The sequence below is a fragment of the Bos indicus x Bos taurus genome, chromosome 17, assembly GCF_003369695.1.
Source record: "Bos indicus x Bos taurus breed Angus x Brahman F1 hybrid chromosome 17, Bos_hybrid_MaternalHap_v2.0, whole genome shotgun sequence".
Lineage (NCBI taxonomy): Eukaryota > Metazoa > Chordata > Mammalia > Artiodactyla > Bovidae > Bos > Bos indicus x Bos taurus.
The window spans coordinates 68,721,533-68,738,595 of record NC_040092.1 but is presented as its reverse complement, the minus strand read 5'-3'; the positions used below and the strand labels follow the sequence as shown (position 1 = coordinate 68,738,595).

Below are 17,063 nucleotides of genomic sequence, written 5' to 3'. Positions count from 1 at the left end.
GGCTGTCTAACTTGGCTTCATCAGCATTAAACTGTCTTGGCGTGGATGGTTTCTGTCCCCAGGGGGGCGTGGAAAAGCAGGACCCTGTTGTCACAGACCCCTCCCACCCGGCACGCCCACTGGAACCTCCCCATCTCATAGCCTCAGTCGTGGCCTGGGCTTGTTGGACCTGAGACAGGCGCTGCCATGCTGAGAGCAGAGCTGCTCACTGCCCCGGGTGCAGCAGAATCAGCTGGGGGACTCGTCAAATGAGATGCCCAGGTCCCACCCCCAGAGTTTTTTCACTCAATGTAGGCCAAATAACTTGCACGTTGAACGAGTTCCCAAGTGGTACAGACGTTACTGGTCCAGGGATGGCACTCTGAGAACCAGCGATGCAGGCCTGAGAATGGGCTGGGTGGGGAGACGCTGGAGAAGGGCCCGCAGTTCACGCTGTCCATGGCCCTGGGTCTCAGACTGGTCACTGTGTCAGAAAACTTGCCTGTGACAAATGAAGTGCTGGCTTAGACAAGTATTTTATTTTCTTTCCGCCTATCATAAAAATTGTTTCCTACGTAGCATGGGACTGAAAAGAATTCTTCTAAGTTTCCTCTAATATGTAAATCTAAGTTAATTTTGACCATTTTATTTAGAAAGGGGAATCTCAGGAGATTTCCGTTTGTTTTTTAAACAAATGCATCCGTGTGCTGTCATGTCACCACTGTCCTGTAGATTAAAATGAACACCCTCTATATTCCACTTGAATGAATTTTCTTCAATGAAGGAGAGTAGGATCAAACCTCATTAGTTATTCTCTCTCATATCAAAGAAAAAGCCCCTTAAATATATGGTTTCCTTATCTTCAAAATGGAAATACCTAGCATAGAATTTCCAGAGTCCTTAAAAAGAAACCTGGATTCTTAAGGAAAGGGTTTGTAGCCCTGTTCCATCCTTCCTTTATAACTGATAATTACCTCTGAGTTGGTTTGAGTTCAGTTTCCACGAAGACACAGATGTGGATTTACTTAGAAAGAAATCCCCTTTGAAAGGAAACACCACATGAGCCAACTGACTTGAACTGTATCCCACCACTCCTCTGCCATTTTTATTTGGTGATTTTTGAGGTACCTCATGCTAGAAAGGATCTGTCCTCGTGTCTGATGAGGTTGCTCATATCGAAGCTGAAGCTGCCGCTGCCTCCACCACTGTGGAGCTTCACACGCTGGCTGCACCAGCGACGCAGCCGCCCATGAGCAGTCAGGGGCCCCTTGGAGGACTTGCTGCCGCTGGCGGTTCTGAGCCTCGGTGGCTGGCTACAGCTGTCGGCCGGCGGGAGTGGCCTCCCCAGGTGCTTCCCGATGCCCACTGCACAAGCTGTACTGCCCAGAACGCCTCTCCAGGGACCTTGCTTTTGCCTGTGCTCTGCCCCCCAGAACTGGGCTCCCGCAGTCACTCCCCTTCTCCCTGAGGCGCTGTTACTGTGTCCTGCCACACAGCTGCACTATTTTATGTCTCCTCAGATGTGCTCTGTGGTCCTGAGGATACCTTGGAGGTAACCAGGTGACTGTGATTGTTGCATCTCTTAGGATGACCCATTCTGACAAAGCCAGGAGCCTAAGGATGCCTTCAGTGGTCAAGCACAGATTTGGGTCTTGTGGTGGTGCCAAAGGAACCGTTCTGGGTTAGCACAAAGATACAGCTGGCCTCTAGAATGTTCTCTACTTCTTTGCCCATCATAGTCCATCTACTGTTATTGCATGGCCCCACAGGAACAGGTGGAGAGACCCTGTGTGTCTCTGATGACAGTCTTGGCTCAAGGTAAGAGCCAGCATGTGAGGCTGACCATTCCCCTGCCAATGCTTTGGCTTCACCCCTTGCTCTGTGTATCTTCTTGGAGGTTCACTGCCAGAGCCGTCATCAGAACTCGGCCATCTCAGGAGCCCTTGGTGACATCTGCAAACACTGGGACTGGTAATAGTTCCCAGAGCGCCTGTAGCTGACTCCAGCACTGGTTTCCAGCTCTCTTACTGTGGTTTGCATGAACTGTATCCAAAAACCTGGATCTAACGGCCTATTCAGGTTAACATCTTTGGTATGAAATTTGATGGACATGTTTCCATAAAAGCTGACCTAAACAGCCTTGTCATCCAAAAATAACCCAACTTGTTTTTAACATATAACCTAACTTTTAACTTGGGCTTCCCTGGTGGCGCAAATGGTAAAGAATCTACCTGCAATGCAGGAGACCTGGGTTCGATCCCTGAGTTGGGAAGATTCCCTGGAGGAGGGCATGGCAACCCACTCCAGTATTCTTGCCTGGAGAATCCCCATGGACAGAGGAGCCTGGTGGTCTGCAGTCCATGGGGTCATGATGAGTCAGACATAGCTGAGTGACTAAGCACAGCAAGCATTTTTAACTTGTTTCTTTTGGCATTTAAGATTATGTAGGACCTACCAGAACTAGAGCTTTTAACATGTTTATAAGGTTCAGGAAGCTCCTGGCTCTTTTTACAAGGGACCATATAGTGAAGTTTTTGATGAAGTTTCATGAATTGATGCTGTAACCTTCACCAATACATTAATAATATATCATTATATATAACATATTAACTATAATTACTATAATATAGTATAATATAATAATATACTATAATAGTTACTCCATAATAATTATTACTATAAAATATATATGAAATACCATATATAAATTTATATGTAACTGTTACATATTATTACAGTTGTGATTAAGTGCTTTTTGTACATTATCTAACTTACCCTGGGAGGTGATAATTTTTACTCCCTTTGTGAAATATAGTTCAGAGAAATTAAATAACTTGGTCAAGGTCACATAACTAATTAGTTGCAGAGAGGAAACAAAAATCCAACCTCATTAGTTATTTTCTCTTACATCAAGGCTATTGATATTCCTTCAATATCTCTGAATCACACTTTCCTTATCTGCAAAATGTAAACACTGCAAATAAGAGGAGCTTCCCAGGTGGCGCTAGTGGTAAAGAACACGTCTGCCAATGCAGGAGACATAAGAGACTCAGATTGGATCCCTGGGTCAGGAAGATTCCCTGGAGGAGGGCACAGCAACCCACTCCAGTATTCTTGTTTCGAAAATCCCATGGACAGAGAAGCCTGGCAGGCTACGGTCCCTGGGGTTTCAAAGAGTCAGACACGACGGAAGCAACTTAGCACGTCATGCACATAAGAGCCCACCTTCCAGACTCGGGACTGAGAACATCTCCCTGTGAGAATTTCTAGATGCACAGTGAATGTTCAGTACCATCAGTTGACTCTGAATGCATTCAAGGGCTATGACTTGTAAATAACATTTGTGTAAATTTAACCATACACTGTAAAAGCAGTGTACTAATAAAAGAATGCTTTTCTGAATGCTTTTGTAAAGCTAAAGTGAATACCACCCCTCCCCCATTAATCTACATTCTCCATTAGGAGACTTGAATGTAATGTTTTTTTCAGATATCACATCTGTGTATCCTGCCTTGCCATACCCCCCTACTCTGCCATCTGCTTTGTCTGGGAGTGTTCCCTGGACTGGTTCTATGAGATGTATTTCCAGGAATGAGGGGCAGGCTGTGAAGAGAAGAGCCCTGGCTTAGAAGTCAGACAACTCTAGTTGCTCAGCTTACCACAGTGAGCCTCAGTTTTCTGATCTTTAAAAAGATGGCATTTTTAAAAATAGGAAGGCCTCCTGGTTTCAGCTCTGATACATAAAAAGCTTGAAATCATCACTTGCTACAAGGGAAAAAGCTGAACAAGCTGAGTATCAGTGACTTCTCCTGGACTTATCAGAGAACTGAGGTCATAGGAAAAATTGTTGTTGTTCAGTCGCTCACTTGTGTACGACGCTTTGTGACCCCATGGACTGCAGCACGCCAAGCTTCCCTGTCCTTCTCCATCTCTCGAAACATGCTCAGACTCATGTCCATTGAGTCCATGATGCCATCCAACTATTTCTTCTTCTGTTGTCCCCTTCTCCTCCTGCCCTCAATCCTTCCTAGCATCAGGGTCTTTTCCAATGAGTCAGTTCTTCACATCAGGTGGCCAAATTATTGGAGCTTCAGCTTCAGCATCAGTCCTTCCAATGAATATTCAGGGTTGATTTCCTTTAGAATTGACTGGTTTGATCTCCTTGCAGTCCAAGGAACTCCCAAGATCTTCTCCAGCACCACAGTTCAAAAGCATCAGTTCTTCGGTGCTCAGTCTGATATCAACTCACATCTATACATGACTACTGAAAAAAATCATAACTTTGACTACGATTATACAGACCTTTGTTGGCAAAGTAATGTCTCTTCTTTTTAATATGCTGTCTAGGCTTGTCATAACTTTTCTTCCAAGGGGCAAGCATCTTTTAATTTCATGGATGCAGTCACCATCTGCAGTGATTTTGGAGCCTCCCAAAATAAAATCTGTCCCTGTTTGAATTGTTTCCCAGGAAAAGCCATCACCCCTAAATCTGGAAAAACAGATGCATGTAGGGAATCATAACCAAGATCTGCTTATTGGGAACAGAAGCTGCCAGAGCCATAGACTGGAAGAAATGCTCAATGGGTAACTTGGAAGAATTGCTGGGAGCAGAGTTCTGGCCAGTGTGAGAGCGGGAACCTCCAGGGGCCACAGTCTTAGGGACCCCTCATATTTTTGTAGATTTTACCTCCTGGAACCCCAACAGGTCTTCTCATGGTAAAAAGCCAAGGAAAATTTTTGTGTTTCCAACAGGCTTGCAGGGGAAAATTAATCATTTTGAATAAGTGTTCGCCACCACAAAGGCCTAAGAATTTATCAGAGCCTTAGCCGATAAGAGAAAGCCGATAAGATAAGAGCCTTAGCCTTAGGAGAAAAAGGGAAATGACCCAACCCCAGGCCCTTCTAGCCTTCCTGTCTCACCTAATGGGAAAACAAAAAGTTCAGAAACACCTGTGAAGGTCATATTCCAGGGATGGAGCTCACTGAAAGATAAACACAGAATGATAGAATGCTTCCACTGCCTCCTGGTGGACCCCATCATCTGGTGTCCAGTATAACAGTGCATTATGGCTAAAAGGGCTGCAAGCCACACAAACTACAATGAGTTTTTAGGGAAACCAAAGACGAAAAGAGAGACACAAACAAGTGTACTAATGGAAATTGAAGAGTCTGACACAGAGCAAATATCAAACATAGTCCCACTCCTATGGGCTAGTCCAGCCAGATTAACACAGAACCCCACACTAAAGGTTCTTAATACCCAAATAAGAGCCTGAATAAGAACTTCTCAACGAAAAATTACAAGTCATGCTGAGAGGAGGAGTTCAAGACTGGTTCAAAAGCTAGTTCTTTGAGGAGATCAATAAATTTAATAAACCTCTAGCCAGTTAACCAAGAAAAGTAAGAGAGAGCATATATATTACTAATATCAGAACAGAAGAAAGGATCATTATTACTGATCTCATGGACATAAAAGAAAATAAATTAATATTATGAACAACCCTATGCCCACATATAGACTAATTCCTTGAAAAACTCAAACTATACCACAACTCACACAAGGAGAAATAAATCATCTGATTAATGTCTGTTTTTAAAAAGTGAATCAGCAATTAATAACCTTCCAAAACAAAAAGCACCAAGTCCAGATGATTTCACTGATGAATTCTACCAACTATGTAAGGAAGAAATGATACCAATTCTCTACAATCTCTCCAGGGATTAGAAGCAGAGGTAATACATCAGAATTCATTCTTTGAGGCCAGCACTTCAACCTAATACTTCAACCAGATAAAGATATTATGAGAAAAAGAAACTCTAGACCAGCATCTCTCATGAACATAAATATAAAAATCCTAAACAAAATATTAGCAAATTGAATTAAACCATGCATGAAAAGAATTATACACCATGACCAAGTGGAATTTGTCCCAGGTAGGTAAGGCTGGTTCAACAATTAAAAATTAATTTATGTAAGCAACCACATCAAGAGGATAAGGAAGAAAATTTACATGATTATACCAATAGATGTAGAAGAAGAATCTGACAGGGTCCAACACTCATTCATATAAAAACTCTCAGCAAACTAGGAATAGAGGGAAACTTTCTCAACTTGATAAGAATATCTACAAAAACCTGTCCTAACCTAACATACTTAATGGTGAGAAACTGGATAATTTCCTCTTAAGATACGGAAGAAGGCGAGAATGTCTCCTCTCACCACTCCAGTTCGACATTGTACTGGAAGTCCTAGCTTTAGTGCAATAAGACAAAAAAAGAGGAAATAAAAGGTATATAGATTGGGAAGGAAGAAATAAAACCATCTCTGTTTGTGGATGACATGACTGTCTATATGGAAAACTCCCAAAAAATCAACAGACATTTCCTGGAATTAATAAGTGATCATAGCAAGGTTGCAGGATACAAGGTCAATATGAAAAAGTCAATTACTTTCTTATATGCTAGCAATGAATAATTGGAATTTGAAATTAAAACACAATATCATTTACAATAGCACCCAAAGAAGGAAATACTTATTTATAAATCCAGCAAAATATTCACAAGAGCTATATGCAAAAACTGAGAAGGTCTCAAGTCAATGTAAATATAATCAGTGTTCCTGGATCGGAAAGTTCAATACTTTCAAGCTGTTGATTCCTTCCAACTTGATCTATAGGTTCTGTAATCCCATTCAAAATCCCAGCAAACTGTTTTGTGAACATTGACCAACTGATTCTACACTTTATGTGGAAAGGCAAATGACCTAGAATAGACAGCACAACAGTGAAGAACGGTGTTGGAGGACTGACACTACCCTACTTCAAGACTTACCATAAAACTGTAGTAATGAATACAGTGCGGTTTTGGTGAAAGGAAGAACACATAGATCAATGGAAAAAAGGAGAGAGCCCATAAATAGACCCCCATAGATATAGTCAACTGATCCACGATAAAGGAGTGAAGGCAATTCAGTGGAGCAAGGATATTTTTACTTGGTACAAGGATACTTTTACTTTAAATGGTACTGAAAAAATTGATCATTCATATGCAAAAAATAATAATAATCTAGACATAGAACTTGGAGAGGCAATGGCACCCCACTCCAGTACTCTTGCCTGGAAAATCCCATGGACGGAGGAGCCTGGTAGGCTGCAGTCCATGGGGTCGCTAAGAGTCGGGCACGACTGAGCGACTTCACTTTCACTTTTCACTTTCATGCATTGGAGAAGGAAATGGCAACCCACTCCAGTGTTCTTGCCTGGAGAATCCCAGGGACGGGGGAGCCTGGTGGGCTGTCATCTCTGGGGTCACACAGAGTTGGACACGACTGAAGCGACTTAGCAGCAGACATAGAACTTACATATTTCACAAAAATAAACCCAAAGTGGATCATGGACCTAAATGTGAAACTGTAGAACTTTCAGAAGATAAAATGGAAAAATTGATGAGTTTTTAGATATAACACCAAAAGCAAGATCCAGGAAAGAAAATATTGGTAAGTTGGATTTTATTTAAAGTAAAAAGTGCTCTGTGAAAGATTCAGTTAAGAGAATGAAAAGACAAGCTACAAACTGGGAGAAAGTAATTATAAAATACATGCTTAATAAAGGACTGCTATTCAAAATATTCAAAAAAAATTCAAATATATATTCAAAATATACTTAGAGCTCAATCATAAGAAAGCAACTCAGTTAAATGGCAAAATATCTAAAAAGATAGCTCATCAAGATATACAGATGGCAAATAAGCATATGAAAAGAAGCCCATCATCATTTGTCATTAGGGAATTACAAGTTAAAACAATAACTTGCAATTAGTTACTAATATAAGGGTATTATAATGGCTCAAATCTAACAATACCAAATGCTGACAAGGATGTGAAGCAGCAGGAACTCTTTGCAACTCCCACTGAGTGGGAATGCAAAATGATAAAACCACTGTGGAAAGCAGTTGGGCAGTCTTCCACAAAGCTAAATGCATATTATTTATATGCATATAAATATATGTATATATTTATAAATATATTATTTATAAATAACATTATTTATATAGTATATTATTATTATATACTATAATAATAATAATTATTATAGCAAGGTTGCAGGACACAAGGTCATAGTATATTATTCACTAGGGATTTACCCGATTGAATTGAAGACCTACCCTCACACAAAAAGCTGCATGAAAATATTTACAGCACCTTTATTCATAATCACCCCAAACTGGAAACAATCCAGATGTCCTTTAAAACAGGGATCCTCAGCTCCCACGATCTAGTGTCTGAGCTGGAACTGATGTAATAATAAAGAAATGAAGCGCACAATAAATGTAACGCGCTGGAGTCGTCCTGAGATCACCCCCACCCCCTCCCACCTTCTGTCCATGGAAAAACTGTCCTACATAAAACCAGTCCCTGGTACCAAAAATCCTGGGTTCTGCTGCTTTAAAATGTGGCTAAATGAGCAAACTGTGGCACCTCCGTACAATGGAATGTTGGTCAGCAGAAAAAGATTTAAGCTATCGAGTCCCAAAAAGACACGGAGGAACAAGCCAATATGAAAAGGCTACATACTGATTCCAGTTACATGACATCCAAATGCAAAAGCAAACAAAAGAAGCTGCTCAGGGAAGGAAAAGGATAAGTCTGCTGCTGCTGCTGCCAATTCGCTTCAGTTGTGTTCGACTCTTTGCGACCCCATAGACAACAGCCCACCAGGCTCCCCTGTCCCTGGGATTCTCCAGGCAAGAACACTGGAGTGGGTTGCCATTTCCTTCTCCAATGCATGAAAGTGAAGAGTGAAAGTGAAGTCGCTCAGTAGTGTCCGACTCTAAGTGACCCCATGGACTGCAGCCTACCAGACTCCTCTGCCCAAGGATAAGTCTAAGCAAGTGAAATGGGTATTTTAAGGCCATAGAATTGATCTGTGTGGTACTGTAATTTTGGATTCAAGACATTATGCATTTGTCAAACCCCTTATGATTATACAGTGGAACTGAGAAATAGATTTAAGGGCCTAGATCTGATAGAGAGAGTGCCTGATGAACTATGGAATGACGTTCGTGACATGGTACAGGAGACAGGGATCAAGACCATCCCCATGGAAAAGAAATGCAAAAAAGCAAAATGGCTGTCTGGGGAGGCCTTACAAATAGCTGTGAAAAGAAGAGAAGCGAAAAGCAAAGGAGAAAAGAAAGATATATAAGCATCTGAATGCAGAGTTCCAAAGAATAGCAAGAAGAGATAAGAAAGCCTTCTTTAGTGATCAATGCAAAGAAATAGAGGAAAACAACAGAATGGGAAAGACTAGAGATCTCTTCAAGAAAATCAGAGATACCAAAGGAACATTTCATGCAAAGATGGGCTCGATAAAGGATAGAAATGGTATGGACTTAACAGAAGCAGAAGATATTAAGAAGAGATGGCAAGAATACACAGAAAAACTGTACAAAAAAGAGCTTCACAACCCAGATAATCACGATGGTGTGATCACTGACCTAGAGCCAGACATCCTGGAATGTGAAGTCAAATGGGCCTTAGAAAGCATCACTACGAACAAAGCTAGTGGAGGTGATGGAATTCCAGTTGAGCTATTCCAAATCCTGAAAGATGATGCTGTGAAAGTGCTGCACTCAATATGCCAGCAAATTTGGAAAACTCAGCAGTGGCCACAGGACTGGAAAAGGTCAGTTTTCATTCCAATCCCAAAGAAAGGCAATGCCAAAGAATGCTCAAACTACCGCACAATTGCACTCATCTCACACGCTAGTAAAGTAATGCTCAAAATTCTCCAAGCCAGGCTTCAGCAATATGTGAACCGTGAACTTCCTGATGTTCAAGCTGGTTTTAGAAAAGGCAGAGGAACCAGAGATCAAATTGCCAACACCCACTAGATCATGGAAAAAGCAAGAGAGTTCCAGAAAAACATCTATTTCTGCTTTATTGACTATGCCAAAGCCTTTGACTGTGTGGATCACAAGAAACTGTGGAAAATTCTGAAAGAGATGGGAATACCAGACCACCTGATCTGCCTCTTGAGAAATTTGTATGCAGGTCAGGAAGCAACAGTTAGAACTGGACATGGAACAACAGACTGATTCCAAATAGGAAAAGGAGTACGTCAAGGCTGTATATTGTCACCCCGCTTATTTAACTTATATGTAGAGTATATTATGCGAAACACTGGACTGGAAGAAACACAAGCTGGAATCAAGATTCCCGGGAGAAATATCAATAACCTGAGATATGCAGATGACACCACCCTTATGGCAGAAAGTGAAGAGGAACTCAAAAGCCTCTTTATGAAAGTGAAAGTGGAGAGTGAAAAAGTTGGCTTAAAGCTCAACATTCAGAAAACGAAGATCATGGCATCTGGTCCCATCACTTCATGGGAAATAGATGGGGAAACAGTGGAAACAGTGTCAGACTTTATTTTTCTGGGCTCCAAAATCACTGCAGATGGTGACTGCAGCCATGAAATTAAAAGACGCTTACTCCTTGGAAGGAAAATTATGACCAACCTAGATGGCATATTCAAAAGCAGAGACATTACTTTCCCAACAAAGGTCCGTCTAGTCAAGGCTATGGTTTTTCCTGTGGTCATGTATGGATGTGAGATTTGGACTGTGAAGAAGGCTGAGCACCGAAGAATTGATGCTTTTGAACTGTGGTGTTGGAGAAGACTCTTGAGAGTCCCTTGGAGTGCAAGGAGATCCAACCAGTCCATTCTGAAGGAGATCAGCCCTGGGATTCCTTTGGAAGGAATGATGCTAAAGCTGAAACTCCAGTCCTTTGGCCACCTCATGCGAAGAGTTGACTCATTGGAAAAGACTGATGCTGGGAGGGATTGGGGGCAGGAGGAGAAGGGGACGACAGAGGATGAGATGGCTGGATGGCATCACTGACTCGATGGACGTGAGTCTGAGTGAACTCCGGGAGTTTGTGATGGACAGGGAGGCCTGGCGTGCTGTGATTCACGGGGTCGCAAAGAGTCAGACACAACTGAGCGACTGATCTGATCTGATCTGATCTGATCTGACTGAACTGTGTAGCACAAAAAGCAGACCTAAAAGTATGCAAATTTTAAAAAATCATTTTGGAGGTTGGGGAATCCCAGGGAGAAATGCAGATGGTGAAGAGAAAGTGCATCACAAGTTTATGAAACAACCTCATTGAAGGAAATTAGGGGGAAATGTGCTGTTCTGGGTACCTTTGGAAACCTTTGCTTGTTTGTTCAGTCACTAAGTCATGTCAGATTCTTTGTGACCCCATGGAAGCATGCCAGGCTTCCCTGTCCTTCACTATCTCCCGGAATTAGCTCAAACTCATGTCCATTGAGTCGGTGATGCCATCCAACCATCCCATCCTCTGTCACCCCCTTCTCTTGCATCAGAGTCTTTTCCAATGAGTCGGCTCTTCCCATCAGGTGGCCAAAGTATTAGAGCTTCAGCTTTAGCATCAGTTCTTCCAATGAATATTCAGGGTTGATTTCCTTTAGGATTGACAGGTTTGATCTCCTTGCTGTCCAAGAGACTCTCAAGAGCCTTCTCCAGCACCAAATTTCAAAAGCATCAAATTCTTCAGTGCTCAGCCTTCTTTATGGTCCAGCTCTCACATTTGGTCCAGCTCTCACATCCATACATGACTACTGAAAAAACCATAGCTTTGACTATACTGAACTTTGTCGGTAAAGTAATGTCTCTGCTTTTTAATATACTGTCTAGTCTTGTCATAGCTTTCCTTCCAAGGAACAAGCATCTTAATTTCATTCCTGCAATCACTGTCCACAGAGATTTTGGAGCCACCAAAGACAAAATCTGTCACTGTTTCTACTTTTTACCCATGTATTAGCCATGAAGTGATGGGACTGGATGCCATGATCTTAGTTTTTTGAATGTTAAGTTTTAAGCCAGCTTTTTCACTGTCCTCTTACACCCTCATCAAGAGGCTTTTTAGTTCCTCTTCACTTTCTGCCATTAGAGTTGTATCATCTGCATATCAGAGTTTGATGATATTTCTCCTGGCAATCTTGATTCCAGCTTGTGATGCATCCAGCCCAGCATTTCACATGATGTTCTCTGCATATAAGTTAAGTGAACAGGGTGACAGTATACAGCTTTGATGTACTCATTTCCCACTTTTTAACCAGTCCATTGTTCCAGTTCTAACTGTTTATTCTTGACCTGCATACAGATTTCTCAGGAGGCAAGTAAGGTGGTCTGGTATTCCCATCTCTTGAAGAATTTTTCATAGTTCATAGTGATCCACACAATCAAAGGCTTTAGCATAGTCAATGAAGCCAAAGTAGATATTTTTCTGGAATCCCCTTGCCTTTTCTATGATCCATCAGATGCTGGCAATTTGATCTCTGGTTTATCTGCCTTTTCTAAAGTCAGCTTACAAGATACGATGTTGTACACATCTGGAAGTTCTCAGTTCACATACTGTTGAAGCCTGGCTTGGAGAATTTTGAGCATTAGTTTGCTAGCATGTGAAATGAGTGCGATTGTTCAGTAGTTTGAACATTCTTTGGTATTGCCTTTCTTTGAGATTAGAATGAAAACACCTTTTCCATTCCTGTAGCCACTGCAGAGTTTTCCAAATTTGCTGGCATATTAAGTGCTGCACTTCAACAGCATCGTCTTTTAGGATTTGAAATAGCTCAGCTGAAATTCCATCACCTCCACTAGCTTTGTTCTTAGTAATGCCTCCCAAGGCCCACTTGACTTCACACTCCAGGATGTCTGTCCCTAGGTGAGTTGACCATACCATCATGGTTATCTGGGTCATGGAGATCTTTTTTATATAGTTCTTCTGTGTATTCTTACTACCTCTTCTTGATATCTTCTGCTTCTGTTAGGTCTGTACCATTTCTGTCCTTTATTGTCCCGTCTTTGCATGAAGTGTTCCCTTGTATCTCTAATTTTCTTGAAGAGATCTCTAGTCTTTCCCATTCTATTGTTTTCCTCTATTTCTTGCATTGTTCACTTAAGAAGGCTTTCTAGTATCTTCTTGCTGTTCTCTTGAACTCTCCATTCTCCTTTGCCTCGTGCTTCTCTTCTTTTCTCAGTTATTTGTTAGGCCTCCTTGGACAATCACTTTGCCTTCTTGCATTTCTTCTTCTTGGGAATGGGTTTGGTCACCACCTCCTGTACAGTGTGACAAACCTCCATCCATAGTTCTTCAGGCATTCTGTCTACCAGATTTAATGCCTTGAATTGACTTGTTACTTGTTACCTGCAATGTGTAATCATAAGTGATTTGATTTTGGTCATACCAAAATTTATGTTTGAATTTTGCAATAAGGATCTGATGATGTGAGCCATAGTCAGCTCCAGGTCTTGTCTTTGCAAGACAAGAATATAATCAATCTGAATTCAGTATTGACCATCTGGTGATGTCCATGTGTAGAGGCTTCTCTTGTGTTGTGTTGTTGGAAGAGGGTGTTTGTTAGCCTTTGCCTGTTACTCCAGGTATCTCTTGACTTCCCACTTTTGTATTCCACTAACCTGTGATGAAAGGGCATCTTGTGTGTGTGTGTGTGTGTGTGTGTGTGTGTGTTAGTTCTAGAAGGTCTTGTAGGTCTTCACAGAATTGTTCTACTTCAGCTTCTTTGGCATCAGTGGTTGGGGCATAGACTTGGACCACTGTGATGTTGAATGGTTTGTCTTGGAAACAAATTGAGATCACCCTACCTTTGGAAACTAGAGGAGTCCATAAGATGAAGGCAATAGGAGCTGCACGTGATCACTTGTTGACAAGGTTGTTTCCCATGGGCTATGGGTTAAAAAATTTTGATGGTCCTATTTATGTGTACTGGGATGGACAACTCTGTAAATCAGTGAAAAATGGCAGGAGTGGGAGTTTACAGATTTTTTTTAAAAGCGGAGGAAGTTAGGAAAGAAGTAGGAAGTACACACAATAATATGTGTGAACACCTTTGTGCCCAGAAGGTATTATTATTTTACATAAACTTATGCCCTGAAGGTATTATTTATTATGCATAAAGTATTATTACTTTCACATTATTTCCTGCATAATTTGAACCGTGTTCTTCAGCAGCAAGAGACAAATCCAAAAGCTCAGAACTTTTTCAGATACAGTTTTTAACAAATGTGTCTGTCTTCTGAAGTGCTCATTTAATTCTTCTAGACAGGTTCAGTTGTATTTCTGTAGGAGCTGTGTACATCAGAGCAGCTTATCATAAATACCTAAAGCAAAGGAAATAGGTTATTAAGAAAATAAAGTTGATTAGCCATCTGTATGTCTTCTTTGCAGAAATGTCTGTTCAGGTCTTCTGCCCACTTTTTGATTGGATTGTTCATTTTTCTGGTATTGAGTTGTATGAGCTGCTTGTATATTTTAGAGAGTAATTCTTCATCAGTTGTTTGTTTGCTATTATTTTCTCCCATTCTGAGGGTTGTATTTTCACCTTGCTTATAGTTTCCTTCATTGTGCAAAAACTTTTAAGTTTAATTAGGTCCCATTTGTTTATTTTTGTTTTTATTTCCATACTCTAGGAGGTAGGTCACAGAGGATCTTGCTGTGATTTATGTCAGAGAGTGTCCTGCTGATGTTTTCCTCTAAGAGTTTTATAGTTTCTGGTCTGAGATCTAAGTCTTTAGTCCATTTGAGTTTATTTTTGTGTATGGTGTTAGAAAGTGTTCTACTTTCATTCTTTTACACATCGTTGACCATCATCAAAAAGTCTACAAACAATAAATGCTGGTGAGAGTGTGGAACCCTCTTACACTGTTAGTGGGAATTCAAACTGATACCGCCACTATGGAGAACAGTGTGGAGATTCCTTTAAAAATTAGGAATAAAACTACCATATGACCCAGCAATCCCACTACTGGGCATACCCTGGGGAATCCAGAATTGAAAAAGATACATGTACCCCAATATTCATTGCAACACTATTTACAATAGCCAGGACATGGAAGCAACCTTGACAGATTGAATGGATAAGGAAGTTGTGGTACATATACACGATGGAATATTACTCAGCCATAAAAGGAACACATTTGGGTCAGTTCTAATGAGGTGGATGAACCTTGAGCCTATTACACAGAGTGAATAGGCTATGTCTATCCACAGAAAGAGAAGGACAAATACCATATATTAATGCATATGTACAGAATCTAGAAAGATGGTACCAACGATCCTACGTGCAAGGCAGCCAAAGGAGACACAGATGTAAAGAACATTCTTTTGGACTCAGTGGGAGAGGGAGAGAGCCGGTTGATTTGAAAGAATAGCATTGAAACATATGCATTCCCATGTATAAAACAGTAAGCAGTGTGAGTTTGGTGTGTGACTCAGGGCACCCAGAGCCGGTGCTCTGTGACGACCTGGAGGGTCTGGGCGGGGAGGGAGGTGGGGATGCTCGGGATGGGGGGACACAGGAATGCCTACAGCCAATCCATACTGATGTGTGGCAGAAACCACCATAATACTGTAAAGTAGTTGTCCTCCAACTAAAACAAATAAATTTTTAAAAAAGAAAATATACCGTTAACTGCTCCTAGGTGATGCCAAAACATGTGAGTAGAAAATAGGAAAGGTCTGATATTTTGTTTGAGATACTGCTTAATATCTGAAAGTTTCAGACACATTTTTCTTTATTTATTTACTTTTTGGTCCTTTTTTTTAATTGTGAGAAAACATATATAAGATGAAATTTAATGTTTTAAAATATACAGTTCAGTAGCATTACAGACATGCATGTTGTTGTACCAACACCACCATTCATGTCCAGAATTTCAACTTCTCCAACTGGAACTCGCAACCCATTAGACAGTAACTTTCCATTCCCTCCTTCCCATCCTTGGCAATAACCATTCTACCTCTGTCTCTGTGAATCTGACTACTCTTGGTATCTCATATACATGGAATCCTACAGAATTTGTCCTTTGCCCCTGGATTATTTCATGTAGCTTAGTTTCTTCAAGAATCACTTACATTGTGGCACGTTTCAGAATTTTTTTTAAAGGCTAAATAATGTTCCATTGTACGTATAGACCTAGAACTTTGTAGTTTTCCCTCACAGAGATCTTGTACATATTTTGTTAGATTTATACCTAAATATTTTGTTTCCTTTCTTCTTCTTTCTTGGTGCTAATGTAAATGGTACTGGGTTTTTAATGTTATTATTATTTTTTCTTCTTTTCATTTCTCGGTTTTTAATTCTAATTGATTACTTATCTATAAGAAAGCTATTAGCCAGCCACTGCAGCCTTAATTTGATGCTGCACTTCCCCTCCCTAACCATCCTTGGTTCAAGGCAGCACCGAAGGAGTCCAACCCCCATAACCAAGAGCATCACTTCCCCCGCAAGAAGCCCCAGGCTCCCACACACCTGCGGGGGAGCAGTTGGGCACTCTCAGTCTAAAGCAATCTCTCTTGTGCCAGGTTCATGCTGAAATGTGCAGAAACAGGTGAACACCCACCCAGTAATGAGAGAGGGAAGTTTAGGGGTCCCCGCCTAACATGCTCAGATACTCAGTTGTGTCCAATTCTTTACGACCCCATGAACTGTAGCCCACCAGACTCCTCTGTCCATGGGATTTTCCAGGCAAGGATACTGGAGCAGGTTGCCATTTCCTTCTTCCAAACATATTTTTAGCACAGTATCAACTGAGCATCTGGATATTTGAATTTTTCTCTCTGCAGCTGCTAGTGTTGATATGGTAGAAACAGAGGCAAAGCCTCAAAGTTACATTACTTCCAAATGCTTTTAACAGCATTTAATTAAAAATAAAGTTTCATTCAACAGCACCCTCTCCACCTTCTTTTATGTATCCTATTTTTCATAGCTGTAAGAAATGGGGGTGGGGCACCAAAATAGAATTTTTCTACTGCTCTTCAAATCAGTAGAAAGCTTGATGACACAGAATTTTGTCTTCAAACAAACTGTTCAGTTCAGTTCACCTCAGTTGCTCAGTTGTGTCCGATTCTTTGCGACCGCATGAATCCCAGCACGCCAGGCCTCCCTGTCCATCACCAACTCCCGAAGTTTACCTAAACTCATGTCCATCAAGTCGGTGATGCCATCCAGCCATCTCATCCTACTGTTAACTTGCCT

The 17,063-nt window shown here is 41.1% G+C and overlaps 1 protein-coding gene across 7 annotated transcripts in view; it reads left to right on the top strand.

Moving 5' to 3' along the window:
- Positions 1-17,063, top strand: part of RNF175 (ring finger protein 175) — a 64,039-nt gene that overhangs the window by 12,113 nt on the left and 34,863 nt on the right. The gene's annotated exons all lie outside the window — the stretch shown is intronic.